This window comes from Salmo trutta, chromosome 33, assembly GCF_901001165.1.
Source record: "Salmo trutta chromosome 33, fSalTru1.1, whole genome shotgun sequence".
Taxonomy (NCBI): domain Eukaryota; kingdom Metazoa; phylum Chordata; class Actinopteri; order Salmoniformes; family Salmonidae; genus Salmo; species Salmo trutta.
In genome coordinates this window covers 30874145-30891917 of record NC_042989.1, presented here as the reverse complement: position 1 = coordinate 30891917, position 17773 = coordinate 30874145, and the positions used below count along the sequence as shown (strand labels likewise).

The window sequence follows — 17773 nt, the reverse complement described above, 5'->3', positions numbered from 1 at the left end:
ATGGAGGACATGAGACTAGGCAGCAGCTCATTATAACACTAGGCTATGGAGGACATGAGACTAGGCATCAACTCATTATAACACTAGGCTATGGAGGACATGAGACTGGGCAGCAGCTCATTATAACAGTAGGTTATGGAGGACATGAGACTAGGCATCAACTCATTATGACAGCAGGCTATGGAGGACATGAGACTGGGCAGCAGCTCATTATAAGAGTAGGCAGTGGAGGACATGAGACTGGGCAGCAGCTCATTATAACACTAGGCTATGGAGGACATGAGACTGGGCAGCAGCTCATTATAACAGTAGGCTATGGAGGACATGAGACTGGGCAGCAGTACTGAAACTATCGAGGTTACCTAGCCAGCTACACTTTCAAACAAAGTCAACAACGCAGCCACTGCTAGCTAGCCTACTGCACCAGCAAGCAGTACTGTATCATTTTAATCATTTTAGTCAATAAGATTTTTGCAACGTAAGCTTAACTTTCTGAACATTCGAGACGTGTAGTCCACTTGTCATTCCAATCTCCTTTGCATTAGCGTAGCCTCTTCTGTAGCCTGTCAACTATGTGTCTGTCTATCCCTGTTCTCTCCCCTCTGCACAGGCCATACAAACGCTTCACACCACGTGGCCGCTGCCACTAACCTGGTGGTCCCAGCGCGCACGACCCACGTGGAGTTCCAGGTCTCCGGCAGCCTCTGGAACTGCCGGTCTGCGGCCAACAAGGCAGAGTTCATCTCAGCCTATGCTACCCTCCAGTCCCTAGACTTCTTGGCGCTGACGGAAACATGGATTACCACGGATAACACTGCTACTCCTACTGCTCTCTCCTCGTCTGCCCACATGTTCTACCATACCCAGAGAGCATCTGGCCAGCGGGGTGGTGGCACTGGAATCCTCATCTCTCCCAAGTGGACATTCTCTCTTTCTCCCCTGACCCATCTGTCTATCGCCTCCTTTGAATTCCATGCTGTCACAGTTACCAGCCCTTTCAAGCTTAACATCCTTATAATTTATCGCCCTCCAGGTTCCCTTGGAGAGTTCATCAATGAGCTTGACGCCTTGATAAGTTCCTTTCCTGAGGATGGCTCACCTCTCACAGTTCTGGGTGACTTTAACCTCCCCACGTCTACCTTTGACTCATTCCTCTCTGCCTCCTTCTTTCCACTCCTCTCCTCTTTTGACCTCACCCTCTCACCTCCCCCCCTACTCACAAGGCAGGCAATACGCTTGACCTCATCTTTACTAGATGCTGTTCTTCCACTAATCTCATTGCAACTCCCCTCCAAGTCTCCGACCACTACCTTGTATCCTTTTCCCTCTCATCCAACACCTCTCACTCTGCCCCTACTCGGATGGTATTGCGCCGTCCCAACCTTCGCTCTCTCTCTCCCGCTACTCTCTCCTCTTCCATCCTATCATCTCTTCCCTCTGCTCAAACCTTCTCCAACCTATCTCCTGATTCTGCCTCCTCAACCTTCCTCTCCTCCCTTTCTGCATCCTTTGACTCTCTATGTCCCCTATCCTCCAGGTCGGCTCGGTCCTCCCCTCCTGCTCCGTGGCTCGACGACTCATTGCGAGCTCACAGAACAGGGCTCCGGGCAGCCGAGCGGAAATGGAGGAAAACTCGCCTCCCTGCGGACCTGGCATCCTTTCACTCCCTCCTCTCTACATTTTCCTCTTCTGTCTCTGCTGCTAAAGCCACTTTTTACCACTCTAAATTCCAAGCATCTGCCTCTAACCCTAGGAAGCTCTTTGCTACCTTCTCCTCCCTCCTGAATCCTCCTCCCTCCCCCCCTCCTCTCTCTCTGCGGATGACTTCGTCAACCATTTTGAAAAGAAGGCTGATGACATCCGATCCTCGTTTGCTAAGCCAAACGACACCGCTGGTCCTGCTCACACTGCCCTACCCTGTGCTTTGACCTCTTTCTCCCCTCTCTCTCCAGATGAAATCTCGCGTCTCGTGACGGCCGGCCGCCCAACAACCTGCCCACTTGACCCTATCCCCTCCTCTCTTCTCCAGACCATTTCCGGAGACCTTCTCCCCTACCTCACCTCGCTCATCAACTCATCCTTGACCGCTGGCTACGTCCCTTCCGTCTTCAAGAGAGCGAGAGTTGCACCCCTTCTGAAAAAACCTACACTCGATCCCTCCGATGTCAATAACTACAGACCAGTATCCCTTCTTTCTTTTCTCTCCAAAACTCTTGAACGTGCCGTCCTTGGCCAGCTCTCCTGCTATCTCTCTCAGAATGACCTTCTTGATCCAAATCAGTCAGGTTTCAAGACTGGTCATTCAACTGAGACTGCTCTTCTCTGTGTCACGGAGGCTCTCCGCACTGCTAAAGCTAACTCTCTCTCCTCTGCTCTCATCCTTCTAGACCTATCTGCTGCCTTTGATACTGTGAACCATCAGATCCTCCTCTCCACCCTCTCCGAGTTGGGCATCTCCGGCGCGGCCCACGCTTGGATTGTGTCCTACCTGACAGGTCGCTCCTACCAGGTGGCGTGGCGAGAATCTGTCTCCGCACCACGTGCTCTCACCACTGGTGTCCCCCAGGGCTCTGTTCTAGGCCCTCTCCTATTCTCGCTATACACCAAGTCACTTGGCACTGTCATATCCTCACATGGTCTCTCCTATCATTGCTATGCAGACGACACACAATTAATCTTCTCCTTTCCCCCTTCTGATAACCAGGTGGCGAATCGCATCTCTGCATGTCTGGCAGACATATCAGTGTGGATGACGGATCACCACCTCAAGCTGAACCTCGGCAAGACGGAGCTGCTCTTCCTCCCGGGGAAGGACTGCCCGTTCCATGATCTCGCCATCACGGTTGACAACTTCATTGTGTCCTCCTTCCAGAGTGCTAAGAACCTCGGCGTGACCCTGGACAACACCCTGTCGTTCTCCACTAACATCAAGGCGGTGACCCGATCCTGTAGGTTCATGCTCTACAACATTCGCAGAGTACGACCCTGCCTCACACAGGAAGCGGCGCAGGTCCTAATCCAGGCACTTGTCATCTCCCGTCTGGACTAATGCAACTCGCTGTTGGCTGGGCTCCCTGCCTGTGCCATTAAACCCCTACAACTCATCCAGAACGCCGCAGCCCGTCAGGTGTTCAACCTTCCCAAGTTCTCTCACATCACCCCGCTCCTCCGCTCTCTCCACTGGCTTCCAGTTGAAGCTCGCATCCGCTACAAGACCATGGTGCTTGCCTACGGAGCTGTGAGGGGAACGGCACCTCCGTACCTTCAGGCTCTGATCAGGCCCTACACCCAAACAAGGGCACTGCGTTCATCCACCTCTGGCCTGCTCGCCTCCCTACCTCTGAGGAAGCACAGTTCCCGCTCAGCCCAGTCAAAACTGTTCGCTGCTCTGGCACCCCAATGGTGGAACAAGCTCCCTCACGACGCCAGGACAGCGGAGTCAATCACCACCTTCCGGAGACACCTGAAACCCCACCTCTTTAAGGAATACCTAGGATAGGATAAAGTAATCCTTCTACCCCCCCCCCCCCCCCTTAAAAGATTTAGATGCACTATTGTAAAGTGGTTGTTCCACTGGATATCATAAGGTGAATGCACCAATTTGTAAGTCGCTCTGGATAAGAGCGTCTGCTAAATGACTTAAATGTAAATGTAAATGAGGACATGAGACTAGGCATCAACTCATTAAAACACTAGGCTATGGAGGACATGAGACTGGGCAGCAACTCATTAAAAGACTAGGCTATGGAGGACATGAGACTGGGCAGCAACTCATTATAACACTAGGCTATGGAGGACATGAGACTGAGCAGCAACTCATTATAACACTAGGCTATGGAGGACATGAGACTAGGCATCAACTCATTAAAACACTAGGCTATGGAGGACATGAGACTGGGCAGCAACTCATTAAAACACTAGGCTATGGAGGACATGAGACTGAGCAGCAACTCATTAAAACACTAGGCTATGGAGGACATGAGACTGGGCAGCAACTCATTATAACAGTAGGTTATGCCCCAATCCCTGACCTGAACCAAAAACGTTTAACCCATTCATGCTTCTCACAATCTGAACTAATGAGGAATTAGGCCTACAGTACGTTTTCCAGGCCTAACGGAGGAACAACGAGAGCTAGACAGTCACCAAGGCTGGGTTCGTCTATAAGACAAAGAATACAGCCCAATAAAATACTGAGATAAGCTTCATCGTTGAAGGCAAAGAATAGGCCTGAAGCCTGTTAAAAGAAAGATTAGCTAGCTACTGAATTGGCAGTCATGGACCTACTAGCCTATACAGTGTTCCAATGTCTGCTGCTTAGGCTAGGCTATGTCAAAATGTGCTGTCCGTTCTTAACTTTGAATTGTAGGCCTACTCTTCGATTCACTCGTAACCTATATGTAGTAATATATTACACAAGGGCAGGGCCTAGGCCTAATATGCCAATTTCCTTTCACTTTCAGCAATGGCCTAATGCTTAAGTGCGAAGCAATGGGACGGTAGGCGGTCATTAGGCCTTAGCCTACATAGCATGATTGAGTTGAAGTAATACTCCAACAAATGAGATAGGGAAAACTTTTAAGGATTGGCTTGGCTAAGTGGAGACTGAGTGTTGCCACGACTTGCAGAACTATGCGGTACACTCTTAGAAAAAAAGGTGCTATGTAGAACCTAAAAGGATTATTTGGCTGTCCCCATAGGAGAACCCTTTGAAGAACCCTTTTTGGTTCTAGGTAGAACCCTTTTGGGTTCCATGTAGAATTCTTTCCAGAGGGCTTTACATGGCACTCAAGAGTTCTACCTGGAACTAAAAAGGGTTCTACCTAGAACCAAAAGTGTTCTACCTTGAACCAAAAAGGGTTCTTCAAAGGGTTCTCCTTTTGGAACCTTTTTTTCTAAGAGTGTATGCTCAATTAAATATATTCCCAAATTAGCATAATCTTAAGCAATATTGTGAATTTCAACCCAAGACAAAAAAAGAGACGAAAAGGTCTTCATTTGGCAATGCAGCCTGACAATCTATGCCTAAACAAAAAAATATTAATTTAAGACTTATATAATTAATTAGGACTAGAGGTCGACCGATTAATCGGAATAGCCGATTAATTATGGCGATTTCAAGTTTTCATAACAATCGGAAATCGGTATTTTTGGACGCCGATTTGGCAGATTTTTATTTTTTATTTTTTTTACACCTTTATTTAACTAGGCAAGTCAGTTAAGAACACATTCTTAATTTCAATGACGGCCTAGGAACGGTGGGTTAACTGCCTTGTTCAGGGACAGAAGGACAGATTTTTACCTTGTCAGCTCGGGGATTCAATCTTGCAACCTTACGGTTAACTAGTCCAACGCTCTAACCACCTGCTTTACATTGCACTCCACGACTGCATCCTGCCTGTTACGCGAATGCAGTAAGAAGCCAAGGTAAGTTGCTAGCAAGCATTAAACTTATTTTATAAAAAACAATCAATCATAATCACTAGTTAACTACACATGGTTGATGATATCACTAGTTTATCTAGCCCAGGGGTGTCAAACTCATTTTAGCTCAGGGGCCACATGGAGGAAAATCTATTCCCAAGTGGGCCGGACCGGTAAAATCATGGTATATATAACTTAAAAACAACAACTTCAGATTGTTTTCTTTGTTTTAATACGATCAACATAAAACATAAAGCTGGAGCCTGAGGACAGTGTGTCCACAATAGTACAAGCACAACATCACTATTAATCATAAAACACCTCAAGTTTATTTGAAAATTCTAAAGAAAAAGAACACACAAACACACAATGCCTCAGTGATTCACAGAAGTATATCACAGATCACAGAACTATATCAGGGTGTCTCATGCAGCACTTTAAGTGGGGTTGCATAGTTTATTTGACTCCTGATACCTGGCATCTTTTAGCTTTCACCAGCGCATCAATATCAGGCGTCACATCCTGAGTGGCAGCCAACTTCAGGATGTGATTCAAGTGCTTGTGCGTGAGCCTTGAGCGCAGCTTTGTTTTATTTATGCTCATTACAGAGAAAACTTGCTCAAAGATATGTGGTTCCAAACATGCACAACAGTTTTGCAGCGAGGGCTGTCAAGTTGGGGTAACCTGGCAAGAGATTCTGATAAAATGTGTCCAAGCCAGCTGCAGCAAATTTGCCCTTCATATCCGAGTCACACTGCAAGTCTATTATTTCAAGTTGTATGCTGACGGGCAGATCAGAGGGATTCACGGTGAATGGCGAGCAAAAAACGTTGAAGTCTTTCTCCAGTTCACCAAAAATCGGAAAGCGTTGCTCAAACTCCCGTAACAGTGCCGTTATTTTATCTTTGAACCGCTTCATGTCTGCCACATGTTGGGTCGCGCACACATTTTTCAGACAGGGGAAGTGAGCTGCATCACCACCTGCGAGTTGCGTCTCCCACAATGACAGCTTCAACTTGAAAGAACGCATGCTGTCATAATACTGCGTGACGACTTTGTTGCGCCCTTGCAGCTGTTTGTTCAAGTTATTCAGGTGCTCTGTAACATCCACCATAAATGCAAGGTCCTGCATCCATTCTGCGGAATGAAATTCTAACACTGGTTTGCCCTTTTCTTCCATGAACTGTTCAATTTCTTCTCGTAAATCAAAGAAACGCCTAAGCACAGCACCTCGGCTTAACCATCTTACCTCAGTGTGGTATGGCAGGCCATAGATGTGGTCTTTCTCTCTGAGAAGGCTGTCAAACTGACGGTGATTCAGGCTTCTGGATCGGATGAAATTAACAGTTTGGATGACCACCTTCATGACGTTATCCATCTTTAATGACTTGCAACACAAAGCCTCCTGGTGCAAAATACAGTGAAAAGTCCAAAAATCACGTCCTCCATTTGCAGATTGCACTTTCTCTCTGAACTTTGTCACAACGCCTGCTTTTTTCCCGACCATTGAGGGCGCACCATCTGTAGCCAGGCTGACAGCGCGGGACCAGTCCACTCCGACCCTGTCCAGCGCGCCGACGAGTGCGGTGAAAATATCAGCTGCATTCATTGTATCTGTCATCGGCACCAACTCCACGAACTCCTCGGTGACGGTCAATGTGTCATCAACTCCGCGGATGAAAATGGCCAGTTGTGCAACATCTGTAATGTCCGTGCTTTCATCAATTGCAACTGAAAACCCAATAAATTACTTTACTTTTTGCTTCAACTGGCTGTCCAAATCCACTGAAAGATCGGAAATCCTGTCTGCAACTGTGTTTCTTGTCAGGCTGATATTTGCAAAAGCCTGGCGCTTTTCAGGGCACACAATCTCCGCTGCCTTCATCATGCATGTTTTTACAAATTCACCCTCACTAAATGGTTTTGAAGCCACTGCGATTTCATTAGCAATGAGATAGCTAGCTTTCACTGCATGTCTCGGCTGTGAGTAAACACAGACTGCTGTTTCTTCAGACCCGCCAACAGTTCATTCACCTTCTCTCTTCTCCGCTGTCCTTGAAAGTTGTCATATTTGTCGGCATGAAGACTCACATAGTGGCGACGAAGGTTATACTCTTTCAGCACTGCAACATGCTGTGAACACACCAAACATACAGCTTTCCCATTCAATTCTGTCAATAAATAGGAGGATGACCATTTTTCTTGGAACACTCTGCACTCTGCGTCCACTTTTCTCTTTTTTGACAGAGACATATTGGGGCAATGAGGGTGCCAAAGCACAAAATGTTAAAAGTAGAAGCCGTAATAAATATCGCGGGCAAAACAAAGTAGCTCATCCGGACTGGCTGCACTTGCTTGACCTACTTGCTCTGCTCCGTTATAAACGGTTTGCTTGCTTAACACAATTGCTATTGCGCCATCCAGTGGACGCAATTGGAACAGCAGTTTCTTTTATTGAAAAATGCCAGCTCATTTTTATACTTTACAAAATCATCTCGCGGGCCGGATTAAACCCCTTTGCGGGCCTGAACCGGCCCGCGGGCCGGACGTTTGACACCCCTGATCTAGCCTGTCCTGCGTTGCATATAATCGCTTAGGTACACGTTGCTCCAACAAGACAGCCAACTTCGCCAAACGGGGATGATTTAACAAATGCGCATTTGCGAAAAAAGCACAATCGTTGCACGAATGTACCTAACCAAAAACATCAATGCCTTTCTTAAAATCAATACACAGAAGTATATATTTTTAACCTGCATATTTAGCTAAAAGAAATCCAGGTTAGCAGGCAATATTAACCAGGTGAAATTGTGTCACTTCTCTTGCATTCATTGCACGCAGAGTCAGGGTATATGCAACAGTTTGGGCCGCCTGGCTTGATGCGAACTAATTTGCCAGAATGTTAAGTAATTATGACATAACATTGAAGGTTGTGCAATGTAACAGGAACATTTAGACTTATGGATGCCACCCGTTAGATAAAATACGGAACGGTTCCGTATTTCACTGAAAGAATAAACGTGATAGTTTCCGGATTCGACCATATTAATGACCTAAGGCTCGTATTTCTGTGTGTTATTATGTTATAATTAAGTCTATGATTTGATAGAGCAGTCTGACTGAGCGATGGTAGGCACCAGCAGGCTCATAAGCATTCATTCAAACAGCACTTTCATTTTGCCAGCAGCTCTTCGCAATGCTTCAAGCATTGCGCTGTTTATGACTTCAAGCCTATCAACTCCCGAGATTAGGCTGGTGTAACCCATGTGAAATGGCTAGCTAGCTAGCGAGGTGCGCGCTAATCGCGTTTCAAACGTCACTTGCTCTGCATGGGTAATGCTGCTTCGATGTGTCGATGTGTTCCTGGTTCGAGCCCAGGTAGGAGCGAGGAGAGGGACGGAAGCTATACTGTTACACTGGCAATACTAAAGTGCCTATAAGAACATCCAATAGTCAAAGGTATATGAAATACAAATCATATAGAGAGAAATAGTCCTATAATTCCTATAATAACTACAACCTAAAACTTCTTACCTGGGAATATTGAAGACTCATGTTAAAAGGAACCACCAGCTTTCATATGTTCTCATGTTCTGAACAAGGAACTTAAACGTTAGCTTTTTTACATGGCACATATTGCACTTTTACTTTCTTCTCCAACACTTTGTTTTTGCATTATTTAAACCAAATTGAACATGTTTCATTATTTATTTGAGGCTAAATTGATTTTATTGATTAAGTTAAAATAAGTGTTCATTCAGTATTGTTGTAATTGTCATTATTACAAATAAAAATATCGGCCGATTAATCGGTATCGGCCTTTGGCCCTCCAATAATCGGTATCGGCGTCGAAAAATCATAATTGGTCAACCTCTAATTAGGACTATTTAGCCTACCTACTCTTAATATGAATGTCCGTAATAAGCTATTTGATCCTCGGATAGGCCTAATTTGTTTTTCAATATCATAAAACATTTGTTTTTTAAATGTACAGCAAAAACTTAAATACTGGCTGTAATACGATTGTAAAAAATAAGCATGTTTTGAGAACCAGTGACTGGCTAAGTTGGTCTGCCACGAAAGAGCAGATGAAGAAATTGAATCAGTCAACACGTCTCTATTCAACCTCAATTATCTGCCCATACATGACTCTAAAGAAAGTATGGCTAGGTTAACAGGCTTTGTTAAAAAAAAGGTCTATAATACATTTTCTCTCCGATCAGATCATTCTGTCATACACACAACTGAGTAGAGCCTTTGTTTACAGTTCAGTTATTGAGGCAACAGGAACCTGCTGAGCTGACACACCCTCATGTGTCTCAGAGGCAGCACAGCTGCTATAAGCAGCGCCAAAGATTAGACAGAGTGACACCAGGCAACAATCAATGAACCTCAAGGATTCTCTGCACGTAGTATTGAGTGAGGAGCTCACCACTTCACCTCATCCACTACCATTGCAAAACAGAAACCAACAAAAGACCAACAAAGAAACACCAAGAGGTAGCTTAAGACAAGTATACTAAATAGTCTTAGTAGTACACAGGCCTCAAACATAGCAATGAGCAAAGTCCAATAATTAACAAAGAACTAAGTGGCTTACCTTTATGGAAAATGTCAGTTTGACTGCACTGAATGGCAATGGTTGTTCTTCAATTACTATCCCTCAGCCAAACTGACTGAGTATCAACAAGCGTTGCCTAGGCTCCACATCCCTCCCTGTCCCTGACTGCCATGAATAATTGATGAACAGGCAGAGCAACGCCCAAACCCCTCTCCAACACAATAGACACACGCCACCATTACCATACGTGACATGCTCTACTGTTCCAACAATAGAGTTGTATGGGTACAGACTTTAGATGTGAATGTAGGTATATTTAACTGTTTAGGCTATGCATTCATGTAAAAAACTAAACAAATTAACGTAGGAATCAACGAGAAAGTATAATGAGCATTCATTGTCACTGAATGCATCTTTTCTTGGCTTACAAAAAAGTGATGTTTCAATAATGCAATGGTCAAATACCAATTCAATAATGCAATGGTCAAATACCAATTCAATAATGCAATGGTCAAATACCAATTCAATAATGCAATGGTCAAATACCAATTCAATAATGCAATGGTCAAATACCAATTCATCAATACATATTACTTTCTCATGCACATTTACAACAAAAAAAGGAAGCAAAAAAAGTGTTAAATATATTTTCAGTTGTTTAACACTTTTTTGGTTACTACATGATTCCATGTGTGTTATTTCATAGTTTTGATGTCTTCACTTTTATTCTACAATGTAGAAAATAGTAAAAGAAAAGAAAAACCCTGGAATGAGTAGGTGTGTCTAAACTTTTGACTGGTACTGTAGGTCTAGGTCCAAATGCCACAAGAAGGACAAGGTTAAAGGGATACTTTTGGATTTTGGAAATCAGGCCCGTTATCGACAGTACTTTCCCAGAGTCAGATAAACTTGTGGATACCATTTTTATGTCTCTGTGTCCAGTATGAAGGAAGTTTGAAGTATACTAAACAAAAATATAAACGCAACATGCAACAATTTCAAAGATTTTACTGAGTTACAGTTCATATAAGGAAATAAATCAATTGAAATAAATAAATTAGGCCCTAATCTATGGATTTCACATGACTGGGAATACAGATATCTGTTGATCACAGATACCTTAAAAGAAAGTTAGGGGTATGGATCCGAAAACCACCACTATTTGACTGATGCAGCGCGACACATCAGCAGTTTTGCTATGTAGAGGGACTATTGGTAAAGAAAGGCAGATGGCCGATAGACTACAAAAAGCCAATATCAACCCGATATATCGGCTCGGGACGATTATCCATCGTTCTCTACTAGCAATTTCCTTCAAACTGCACACAGAGACCTAGAAATGGCATCCACAACTTCATCTGACTCTGGGGAAGTAGATAAAGGGCCTCATTGCCAAAATTCTTAAGTATCCCTTTAAGACTATCTCCCGACATCAACCTCATACCTCTGTTATGTGTGCACTGCTGGCGGGAGAGATTAAGTTCCAAGATCTCTAAATGTAACCAGTAAGCTCGTTATAGCCTGTCTGTGGAGGTGAAACTGCTGAGGATACGTTTCCATGGGATGTGTTGCTCACAACAAGGTCTTATTTTTGGAACAGCAGAGGGACAAGGGTCAAACAGCTTAGAATAAAATGTATCTGAATACAGCCTGTGTACAGAGAAATGTATCCTGAATACAGCCTATGTACAGAGAAATGTATCCTGAATACAGCCTATGTACAGAGAAATGTATCCTGAATACAGCCTATGTACAGAGAAATGTATCCTGAATACAGCCTGTGTACAGAGAAATGTATCCTGAATACAGCCTGTGTACAGAGAAATGTATCCTGAATACAGCCTATGTACAGAGAAATATATCCTGAATACAGCCTATGTACAGAGAAATGTATCTGAATACAGCCTGTGTTCACATGGAAAAGACCACAGACCCACTCCAAAAGGCTTTCGGAGCCATCATCGACTCAGTGGGTTTTGTCCAACATGTCTCTGGACCTACTCACTGCCACAGTCATACTATGGACCTAGTTTTGTCCCATGGAATAAATGTTGTGGATCTTAATGTTTTTCCTCATAATCCTGGACTATCGGACCACCATTTTATTACGTTCGCAATCGCAACAAATAATCTGCTCAGACCCCAACCAAGAAGCATTAAAAGTCGTGCTATAAATTCTCAGACAACCCAAAGATTCCTTGATGCCCTTCCAGACTCCCTCTGCCTACCCAAGGACGTCAGAGGACAAAAATCAGTTAACCAGCTAACCGAGGAACTCAATTTAGCCTTGCGCAATACCCTAGATGCAGTTGCACCCCTAAAAACATTTGTCATAAGAAACTAGCTCCCTGGTATACAGAAAATACACAAGCTCTGAAGCAAGCTTCCATAAAATTGGAACGGAAATGGCGCCACACCAAACTGGAAGTCTTCCGACTAGCTTGGAAAGACAGTACCGTGCAGTATTGAAGAGCCCTCACTGCTGCTCGATCATCCTATTTTTCCAACTTAATTGAGGAAAATAAGAACAATCCGAAATTTATTTTTATACTGTCGCAAAGTTAACTAAAAAGCAGCATTCCCCAGGAGAGGATGGCTCTCACTTCAGCAGTGATGAATTCATGAACTTCTTTGAGGAAAAGATCATGATCATTAGAAAGGAAATTACGGACTCCTCTTTAAATCTGCGTATTCCTCCAAAGCTCCGTTGTCCTGAGTCTGCACAACCCTGCCAGGACCTAGGATCAAGGGAGACACTAAAGTGTTTTAGTACTATATCTCTTGACACAATGATGAAAATAATCATGGCCTCTAAACCTTCAAGCTGCATACTTGACCCTATTCCAACTAAACTACTGAAAGAGCTGCTTCCTGTGCTTGGCCCTCCTATGTTGAACATAATAAACGTCTCTCTATCCACCGGATGTGTACCAAACTCACTAAATGTGGCAGTAATAAAGCCTCTCTTGAAAAAGCCAAATCTTGACCCAGAAGTTATAAAAAACTATCGGCCTATATCGAATCATCCATTCCTCTCAAAAATTTTAGAAAAAGCTGTTGCACAGCAACTCACTGCCTTCCTGAAGACAAACAATGTACACGAAACGAGACTGCACTTGTGAAGGTGGTAAATGACCTTTTAATGACGTCAGACCGAGGTTCTGCGTCTGTCCTCGTGCTCCTAGATCTTAGCGCTGCTTTTGATACCATCGATCACCACATTCTTTTGGAGAGATTGGAAACCCAAATTGGTCTACATGGACGAGTTCTGGCCTGGATTAGGTCTTATCTGTCGGAAAGATATCAGTTTGTCTCTGTGAATGGTTTGTCCTCTGACAAATCAACTGTAAATGTTGGTGTTCCTCAAGGTTCCGTTTTAGGACCACTATTGTTTTCACTATATATTTTACCTCTTGGGGATGTCATTCGAAAACATAATGTTAAATTTCACTGCTATGCAGATGACACACAGCTGTACATTTCAATGAAACATGGTGAAGCCCCAAACTTGCCCTCGCTAGAAGCCTGTGTCTCAGACATAAGGAAGTGGATGGCTGCAAACTTTCTACTCTTAAACTCGGACAAAACAGAGATGCTTGTTCTAGCTCCCAAGAAACAAAGAGATCTTCTGTTGAATCTGACAATTAATCTGGATGGTTGTACAGTCGTCTCAAATAAAACTGTGAAGGACCTCGGCGTTACTCTGGACCCTGATCTCTCTTTTGAAGAACATATCAAGACTGTTTCAAGGACAGCTTTTTTCCATCTACGTAACATTGCAAAAATCAGAAACTTTGTCCAAAAATGACGCAGAAAAATTAATCCATGCCTTTGTTACTTTTAGGTTGGACTACTGCAATGCTCTACTTTCCGGCTACCCGGATAAAGCACTAAATAAACTTCAGTTAGTGCTAAATACGGCTGCTAGAATCCTGACTAGAACCAAAAAATGTGATCATATTACTCCAGTGCTAGCCTCCCTACACTGGCTTCCTGTTAAGGCAAGGGCTGATTTCAAGGTTTTACTGCTAACCTACAAAGCATTACATGGGCTTGCTCCTACCCATCTTTCCGATTTGGTCCTGCCGTACATACATACACGTACGCTACGGTCACAAGACGCGGGCCTCCTAATTGTCCCTAGAATTTCTAAGCAAACAGCTGGAGGGCAGGGATTTCTCCTATAGAGCTCCATTTTTATGGAATAGTCTGCCTACCCATGTGAGAGACGCAGACTGTCTCAACATTTAAGTCTTTACTGAAGACATATCTCTTCAGTAGGTCCTATGATTAAGTGTAGTCTGGCCCAGGGGTGTGAAGGTGAACGGAAAGGCTGGAGCAACGAACCGCCCTTGCTGTCTCTGCCTGGCCGGTTCCCCTCTTTCCTCTGGGATTCTCCGCCTCTACCCCTATTACGGGGGCTGAGTCACTGGCTTACTGGTGTTCTTCCATGCCGTCCCTGGGAGGGGTGCGTCACTTGAGTGGGTTGAGTCACTGACGTGGTCTTCCTGTCTGGGTTGGCGCCCCCCCTTGGGCTGTGCCGTGGCGGAGATCTTTGTGGGCTATACTCGGCCTTGTCCCGGGCTGGTATGTTGGTGGTTGGAGATATCCCTCCAGTGGTGTGGAGGCTGTGCTTTGGCAAAGTGGGTGGGGTTATATCCTACCTGTTTGGCCCTGTCCGGGGATTTCATCGGATGGGGCCACAGTGTCTCCTGACCCCTCCTGTCTCAGCCTCCAGTATTTATGCTGCAGTAGTTTATGTGTCGGGGGGCTAGGGTCAGTCTGTCACATCTGGAGTATTTCTCTTGTCTTTTCCGGTGTCCTGTGTGAATTTAAATATGCTCTCTCTAATTCTCTCTTTCTCTTTCTTTCTTTCTCTCTCTCGGAGGACCTGAGCCCTAGGACCATGCCTCAGGACTACCTGGCTTGATGACTCCTTGCTGTCCCCAGTTCACCTGGCCGTGCTGCTGCTCCAGTTCCAACTGTTCTGCCTGCAGCTATGGAACCCTGACCTGTTCACCGGACGTTCTACCTGTCCCAGACCTGTTGTCCCAGACCTGCTGGAACCCTGACCTATTCACCGGACGTGCTACCTGTCCCAGACCTGCTGTTTTCAACTCTCTAGAGACAGCAGGAGCGGTAGAGATACTCTCAAAGATCGGCTATGAAAAAGCCAACTAACACTTACTCTTGTGTTACTGACTTGTTGCACCCTCGACAACTACTATGATTATTATTATTTGACAATGCTGGTCATCTATGAACATTTGAACATCTAGGCCATGTGCTGTTATAATCTCCACCCGGCACAGCCAGAAGAGGACTGGCCACCCCTCATAGCCTGGTTCCTCTAGATTTCTTCCTAGGTTTTGGCCTTTCTAGGGAGTTTTTCCTAGCCACCGTGCTTCTACACCTGCATTGCTTGCTGTTTGGGGTTTTAGGCTGGGTTTCTGTACAGCACTTTGTGATATCAGCTGATGTAAGAAGGGCTATATAAATACATTTGATTTGATTTGATAAAGAGAATGATTTATTTCAGCTTTTCATCACATTCCCAGTGGGTCAGAAGAACACCGAAATTGCCTTTAAATTGTTTAACTTGGGTCAACTGTTTTGGGTAGCCTTCCACAAGCTTCCCACAATAAGTTGGGTGAATTTTGGCCCATTCCTCCTGACAGAGCTGGTGTAACTGAGTCAGGTTTGTAGGCCTCCTTGCTCGCACACGCTTTTTCAGTTCTGCACACAAATTTTCTATGTGATTGAGGTCAGGGCTTTGTGATGGCCACTTTCAATACCTTGACTTTGTTGTCCTTAAGCCATTTTGCCACAACTTTGGAAGTATGCTTGGGGTCATTGTCCATTTGGAAGACCCATTTGCGACCAAGCTTTAATTGTCCTGACTGATGTCTTGAGATGTTGCTTCAATATATCCACATCATTTTCCTGCCTCATGATAACAGTCATCTCTAGGAGACAGAACACGTCTCCTTCCTGAGAGGTATGATGGCTGCGTGGCCACATGGTGTTTATACTTGCGTACTATTGTTTGTACAGATGAACGTGGTACCTTCAGGCGTTTGGAAATTGCTCCCAAGGATAAACCAGACTTGCGGAGGTCTACAATTTGTTTCTGAGTTCTTGGCTGATATCTTTTGATTTTCCCATGATGTCAAGCAAAGAGGCACTGATGTAAATAAGGTATTTCTGTTTATTATTTGTAATAAATTTGCTACACAAAAAAAAACAGTTTTCACTTTGTCATTATGGGGTATTGTGTGTCGATTACTGAGGATTTTTTTTTCATATAATCAATTTTAAAATAAGGCTATAACGTCACAAAATGTGAAAAAAGTCAAGGGGTCTGAATACTTTCCGAAGGCACTGTATGCGTTGTCAGTGGCTGTGACGTAGGCTTCAGCCAGGAGTTGATGGACAGTCTGAAGAGCAAATGAAATGGTAGGAGGGACTTCAGGTGGTGTCAGACTTCACATCCTGCTTCACACAGGCAGCAGAAACATACTCCTGTGTCTGTATATATACAGTACCAGTCAAAGGTTTGGACACACCTACTCATTCAAGGGTGTTATCAAGGCAAAGGGTGGCTACTTTGAAGAATCTGAAATTATAACACACTACCGGTCAAAAGTTTTAGAACACCTACTCATTCAAGTTTTTTACTTTATTGTTACTATTTTCTACTTTGTAGAATAATAGTGAAGACATCAAAATTATGAAATAACACATATGGAATCATGTAGTATTCAAGAAAGTGTTAAACAAATCTAAATATATTTTATATTTGAGATTCTTCAAATAGCCACTCTTTGCCACGATGCCAGCTTTGCACAGTGTTGGAATTTTCTCAATCAGCTTCACCTGGAATGCTTTTCCAACAGTCTTGACGGAGTTACCACATATGCTGAGCACCTGTTGGATGCTTTTCCTTCACTCTCAATTTGGTTGAGGTCAGGAGATTGTGGAGGCCAGGTCATCTGATGCAGCATTCCATCGCTCTCCTTCTTGGTAAAATAGCCCTTACCCAGCCTGGAGGTGTGTTGGGTCATTGTCCTGTTGAAAAACAAATGACAGTCCCACTAAGCCCAAACCAGATGGGATGGTGTATCGATGCAGAATGCTGTGGTAGCCATGCTGGTTAAGTGTGCCTTGAATTCAAAATAAATCCCAGACAGTGTCATCAGCAAAGCACTCCCACACCATAACACCTCTTCCTCCATGCTTTACTGTGGGAAATACAAATGCGGAGGTCATCCATTCACCCACACCGCGTCTCACAAAGACACGGTGGTTGGAACCAAAAATCGCAAATTTGGATTCCAGACCAAAGGACATTGCTCATGTTTCTTGGCTCAAGCAAGTCTCTTATTATTGGTGTCCTTTAGTGGTGGTTTCTTTGCAGCAATTTGACCATGAAGGCCTGATTCACGCAGTCTCCTCTGAACAGTTGACATTGAGATGTGTCTGTTACTTGAATTCTGTGAAGCATTTATTTGGGCTGCATTTCTGAGGCTGGCAACTTTAATTAACTTATTCGCAGCAGCAGAGGTAAAGCTGGGTCTTCCATTCCTGTGGCGTTCCTCATGAGAGCCAGCTTCATCATAGAGCTTTATGGTTTCTGAGACTGCACTTGAAGATACTTTCAAAGTTCTTGAACTGTTTCATATTTACTGACCTTCATGTATTCATTTCTCATTGCTTATTTGAGCTGTTCTTGCCATAATTTGGACTTGGTCTTTTACCAAATAGGGCTATCTTCTGTATACCCCCCTA

The 17773-nt window shown here is 44.2% G+C and overlaps 1 protein-coding gene across 6 annotated transcripts in view; it reads right to left on the bottom strand.

The window, feature by feature from the left end:
* LOC115172831 (kinase D-interacting substrate of 220 kDa B) overlaps positions 1–17773 on the bottom strand; it is a 97330-nt gene that overhangs the window by 78786 nt on the left and 771 nt on the right. Inside the window, exon 1 of one of the 6 annotated variants that reach the window (XM_029730622.1) lies at positions 16862–16880. The exons of 4 other annotated variants lie outside the window; for them this stretch is intronic. The gene's annotated coding sequence lies outside the window, so the exon portion shown is untranslated. Of the gene's footprint in view, positions 1–10024; positions 10469–16861; positions 16881–17773 lie in introns of those variants that run through there. One more of the 6 variants, XM_029730621.1, reaches the window with a different exon arrangement.